This window comes from Medicago sativa, chromosome 7 (assembly GCF_051527215.1).
Source record: "Medicago sativa cultivar Bolivia chromosome 7, Bolivia_mono, whole genome shotgun sequence".
Lineage (NCBI taxonomy): Eukaryota > Viridiplantae > Streptophyta > Magnoliopsida > Fabales > Fabaceae > Medicago > Medicago sativa.
Genome location: NC_140755.1, coordinates 72160734 through 72167118, shown reverse-complemented (window position 1 = coordinate 72167118; position 6385 = coordinate 72160734). Strand labels below are relative to the sequence as shown.

At 36.4% G+C, this 6385-nt stretch overlaps 1 pseudogene; it reads right to left on the bottom strand.

Annotated features, from left to right (window-relative positions):
• Window positions 1-4644: 4644 nt before the first annotated feature.
• Window positions 4645-6385, bottom strand: LOC146908206 (soyasapogenol B glucuronide galactosyltransferase pseudogene; annotated as a pseudogene).

The window sequence follows — 6385 nt, the reverse complement described above, 5'->3', positions numbered from 1 at the left end:
AGAGCAATTTCATGGTTACTTAAAGGTTTTTCATTACACTTTTCTTGTAGCTTCTGACATAAGAACCTGAGCTGATCTTCATATGTTTTACACATGAAGTCAAAGCCCCTAAGTCCTTGTTCAGAAGCTTTCAGATCCAATAGAGTTGATTTTTGCTGTTGTACCAAATCAGCATATTTTTCTTTTAAATCCTTCAACTCATTGGTTCTTACTTCAAAATGTGTAAGAAGTTCTTTAAGAGACTCAACAAGTTCATCTCTGGGAATTTTGGAATATACCTCGTTTTCATCTTCTGAGTCTGAATCTGATCCAGCTTCTGAAGTTGCTGTTGCTACCATCCCAAAAGCTACCTTTGCATCTTCATCAGCTTCCTCTTTATCAGATCCAGATTCACTACCCAAATCATCCCAGGTTGCCATTAAACTCTGCTTAATCTGCTTCTTGAGTTTGCTTGGTTTGAATGTAGACCTCTTTGACTTGTCCTTTGAATTTTCTCTTTGAAGATCAGGGCATTCAGCAATGAAGTGTCCAGGCTTCTTACAGTTGAAGCATCCCTTCTGATCTTCTTTCTTTGAGCTTCTGGAGTTACCCCTTCTGGAGAGAAACTTTCTGTTCTTCTTGGCCAGATATTGAAGTCTGTTTGAGAGCATGGCCATTTCAGCAGCATCTGGTTCAGAATCTGAACTTGACTATTCTTCCTCTTCAGATTCAACTACTTTGAGAGCTTTTGATGACTTGCCTTTGGATGGAAGAGCTATTGATTTACTCTTTTTAGTAGACTCATGTTCATTAAGACTTAACTCATGAACTTTGAGAGAACTAACAAGATCTTCGACACTTAAAGTGTTTAAATCTTTAGCTTCCTCAATGGCAGTCACCTTTGGTCTCCATCTGGCAGGTAAGCTTCTGAGTATCTTGCTTACATGATCAGAAGCAACATAGCTCTTCTTTAGAATCTGTAGCCCAGAAACTAAGGTTTGAAACCTTGAGTACATCTCCTCAATAGTTTCATCATCCTTCATCTTGAATAACTCATACTGATGTACAAGCAGGAGAGCCTTTGCTTCTTTGACCTTCTTGCTCCCTTCATAATTTGAACAGAGAGAAGCAAACATAGCTTTAGCAGTGGATTTGTCACTCATCTTCATATACTCTGCTTTATGTATGGCAGTGACAAGAGCTCCTCTGATAATATGATGCTTCTTGTAAAGTTTCCTCAGTTTTGGAGTATGTTTCTTTCTATCCACAGCAGCTCCTTCTTCATCAAGGACTAAATCACCAACACCATCTTCCAGAATATCCCATAATTCTTCATCTAGGCTCATGATGTAACTGTAAAAGTTGGTCTTCCACCAAGAGAACTCTTCAGCATCTCCATTGAACTTTGGAACTTTTCCAACACTGGTTTTCTTACTATCACTATAATCATGTGAGACATTTTTATAGCTAGTATCACTAGGACCAGTAGGAGGAGGAGTAGACATGTTTTTCTCAGATCTTTGACTGTTGCACGGTTAAGTGTTACACAACACACCAAGGCTCTAGATACCAATTGAAGGTGAGAAAAACACAAGAAGGGGGGTTGAATTGTGTTTTAAAAAATTCTTCGTTTCTCCTTAAAACTGAACACACTGATCAGAAGCTAAGTGAGACAGCTTCTGAAGTGATAATCAGAATCTGAATGCAGCGGAATAAAACAGAGAGAGAGAAGAAGAACGACACAAAGCAATTATACTGGTTCCTTCCACAATCCGGAAGTAGTCCAGTCCCCCTTGCACTTCCAAGGAGATTTCACTATGAGTAATATCTGATTACAAATGCTCAAGCACACAAGCAAGAGACTTCCTTTGCTCCAGCACACAAGCTAAAGACTTCCTTTGCTCAAGAACACAATCAAGAGACTTCCTGCTCAAGCACAACTGCAAGAGACTTCCTAACTAAACAAAATTACACAGAAAATTGTTTAAGGTTGAACACTTGATATACAATCAGAGGTGCTCACAATACAAATCAGATACAGACTCAATGGACTTAAGAATTTCTAAGATATGACTTTGAGACACAGAAATTCTAAGTGAATGCAGAACAATTTCAGCAGAGGTTTGGTACTTGTGAAAATCTTGTGAGTCTTTCGTTCAGCGTTCTTGCATTACCAAATCTCTAGGTCTTCACTCCTTTATATAGAGGTGTGAAAGAGACGTTGTGAAATTGCCAGCACACCAAAGAGTCGTTGTTGAAGCTTGATCTTTCACCAGTGATCTTTTGCCTGATTTGGTTGTTGTCCTATGAAGAACCAATTTGAAATCCATTCCTTATCCAAAGGAACATCTATGCAGGCGTAACCGTATTCTGGAGCTGTTTTCTTGTCTTGTAGCGTGGACACAAAACAGAGTAGTGGAGAACGTGGTTGTACAATTCGTACAAAGTACAATGTCAACGTTTTCGTCCAAATTGCAAGCACAAGCCTTCAAACACCTTTGAAATGACCGTTGCAAAACTCCACTAATCCTTTGTTTGTGTTTTCGAATCCAATAGACAGCTTTTGCATTGATAATTCTTCAATTCTTGAATCTTTTGCAAATCCAGTTGAGATTCAGCTTCTGGTGAAATAGCTTCTGATGAGGCAGCTTCTGATGATGCAGCTTCTGATGATATGACTTCTGCAGCTTCTGATGATGCAGCTTCTGATGATATGACTTCTGGACTTCTTGTCTTCAGGAGCACTATTCTTACTTCAGAAGCGACTTAACTTCAGGAGCACTATCCTTACTTCAGAAGCGACTTAACTTCAGGAGCGCTTTTTCTCTTCAGTAACAAGTTGCCTTCAGGAGCGTCCAAGCTTCAAATTTTTGTTGTTTCCTTTGCTCTTTATTTGCTCATTCAGAACCAATGATGATGTAACTTTATAATTATGATCCTGTACACTTGAACAAATATTAGCTAGTCCAATTTACAATTTTTTAATACCTTGTTATCATCAAAACTCTTTAAGGTTCATTGTTAAACACATTTTGTTCCAACAATTTTATCGGACACCAGTCACTCCTTCAATGAGAAGTATCAGTGAACTCTAATGCTGAGTGTGTTGTGGGAAAACTCTGATGCTTTTGTAGGTTATAGTAGAATTGAAAATTGAAGCATGGTTTCTATTTAGTAATACAGGCTTACTTTGGAATACCTTCATTCATTGGTAATGCTACTAACCAAGGTGGAATTGTATATGGGCTATGGATATGGCTAATTAAGGATAGTCTTAGCTATAAGTTTGGAGATGTGATTTTAGGGTATAAATTATTAGTAGCTTATGAAAAATATATAGTTAAACCAGCTTCATAATATGCTTTACCATGCTCGCCCATTTTTCTTGAGTGGAGCCATAATCTTTCATTAACTTAAATTTGAGCCTGAATTGTTTGTGAATTGTGAGCATCACATTCAATTGATTGTCTGCTAATGTGGATAACAGAAGCCATAACTAACTCATATAGTCTTGATTTATTGGATTAATGGAATCTAGGTAAGATTTACCATTTACTAGATATTTGACCCGTGCTCCGCACAGGTTTATTGTAAAGGGATTGACATACAAATAAAGATATAGTCAATAGGATATGAATGAAATTGGTGTGATGCATTTTTTAGATGAAATTTGTTAGGTTAAATTACTGCAAACCTAATACAGCAAATGAGCGGGAAAATATTAGGTTAAATTGCTGCAGACCTAACAAAATTAATAAATAAGGATAAGGATATAGCCAACAGGATAGCAATGAAATTAGTGTGATGCATTTTTTTAGTATTAAATAAGTATACAAAAAAAGGCAAGAGGATAGGAATGAAATTGGTGCGATGCATTTTTTTAGATGGAATTTATTAGGTTAAATTACTGCTAACCTAATACAGCATATGAGCGGGAAAATATTAGGTTAAATTGTTGCAGACCTAACAAAATTAATAAATAAGGATATAGCCAACAGGATATGAATGAAATTGGTGCGATGCATTTTTTTAGTATTAAATAAGTGTACAAAAAAAAAAGGCAAGAGGATAGGAATGAAATTGGTGTGATGCATTTTTTTAGATGGAATTTGTTAGGTTAAATAACTGCTAACCTAATACAGCAAATGAGCGGGAAAATATTAGGTTAAATTGCTGCAAACTTAACAAAATTAGTAAATAAGGATATAGCCAACATGATATGAATGAAATTGGTGCGCTGCATTTTTTTTTTGATGGAATTTGTTAGGTTAAATTACTGCTAACCTAATACAGCAAATGAGCGGGAAAATATTAGGTTAAATTGCTGCAGACCTAACAAAATTAATAAATAATAAGGATATAGCCAACATGATAGGAATGAAATTGGTGCGATGCATTCTTTAGTATTAAATAAGTGTACAAAAAAAAAGGTAAGAGGATAGGAATGAAATTGGTGCGATGCATATTTTTGGATGAAATTTGTTAGGTTAAATAACTGCTAACCTAATACAGCAAATGAGCGCAAAAATATTAGTTTAAATTGCTGCAGACTTAACAAAATTAATAAATAAGGATACATATACTTAGGTGATAAATTAATATGACCAATGAAATGATAAATATTATACAGCAAACCATAGTAGACAACAAAATTTAAGCAAACCATAGTAGACAACAAAATTTAATTCATCATCACATCTTTTCTTATCTTAATATGAAAAAGGCTAGTAAAAACTGAAAACTAACTTCCTTTATCCTCATTGCAATGCACAAGAAAAGGAAGTTGTTTTTTCTTATTGAAAGCCTTCATCAGATACATCTCCTAAAGCATCAAACATTAACCCTTGATTTGAATTATCTAATCTGATTTCTCACCAAGTTCTTTACATTTCTTCAATGATTTCAGCTCATCAATCAACTGAATCAAGTTGTTGTAAGAGTGTCCACCTTCCTCTATAGTCCTCTTGGCAGCATCACCAAGTTTCTTTACTCTCATCCTCATTTCTTTGCTCTCTTGGTCACTTCCCATCAAAATCTTCACAGCCTTCTCTATCTCTTCCCTTCTCACCACTTCCTCTACACTAATGTTAATCCATAACTTGTTTTCTTTTGCTCCAACTGGGACCCCTATCTTCAAAACATCAACAAGCAACTTCTCATTGTAAAATTGCTCAGCAAAAATGGGCCATGTGATCATTGGCAAACCAGCATTCAAGCTTTCGAGAGTTGAGTTCCAACCACAGTGAGTCACAATTCCTCCTGTTGCAGGGTGGTCCAATATCAGAAGTTGCGGTGCCCAGTCCCATATGATATAGCCCTTGTTGCTTTCTTTAATCCTTTCCTCAAATTCTTGCAAAAAACCTTCTCCATCCTCATCTTTATCATCTTTTTTTATAACCCAGATAAAATTATGACCTGACTTTTCAAGCCCATGTGCAATTTCTACAAGCTGAGCATGAGGAAACCTAGTAAAGCTACCAAAACTTACATACAATACAGACTCATTTTGCTTCGAGTTAAGCCAATTTAGCAATTCTGTCTGTTTTCCTAAGCTTTTCTCCATGTGCCCCTATTAGCCTTTCTTTCATCGTCCTTGTTAGCCCAAGCTGAAACTGGTCTGACACTCCATGATTTGATTCCGATTGTAGTTTTATAAAGTTTCTCATAATCACTTTCAAGTTCATGAAAACTGTCGTATAGTGACCCATAGCTTCTTTCCGCAGATTCATACATTGGTTCAAAAATGGCCTTCATCGGATTGTTTTCCCTTTCCCAATCGCAAAGCTGCAGACGGGTCATCTCAATGGTATGAGGTAAACAAGGAATTGTAAATTCCTGTGTATCAGAAACTAAATCATAATGGGGTTTATATTTTCTAACAAAGTAAATTGCACATTCGGAGAAGTAGCTTGAGCTGCAAAAGTAAATCCTTGGAATGTTTAGTTTTGCAGCTGATTCCACAGTCCAAGGATACTTCATATCTGTCACTATACAATCTGGTTGAAGTTCTTTAAACAGAACTTCAATAGATTCCTGGAGCATCCTTACTCCAAGAGTGATTTTACCAAGAATTTCAAGTGAAGTGGCATCGTTCGTGTTTTCAATACCGTCAGGGAGACCAACTTGAGCTGAAGGGAACTGAATAAGTTGAGTTTTGATGGAGTATCCTGAACTGATGTCAGTGTCTATGGATTTTTGGAACCTTGAAGCATTGGCATGTGTAGTGATGATGGTAACATTAACACCATGCTTTGCAAATAGTCTTGCTGTGTCAATCATAGGGTTCATATGGCCTGCAAATGGATATGGAAGAAAAACTACATGAATTTTGTTATTGGATTGTTGAGACGCCATTGTTGCTTGGTTCTATTACTAAGAGAGTTGATATTTAAGGGTAGGTTACAAT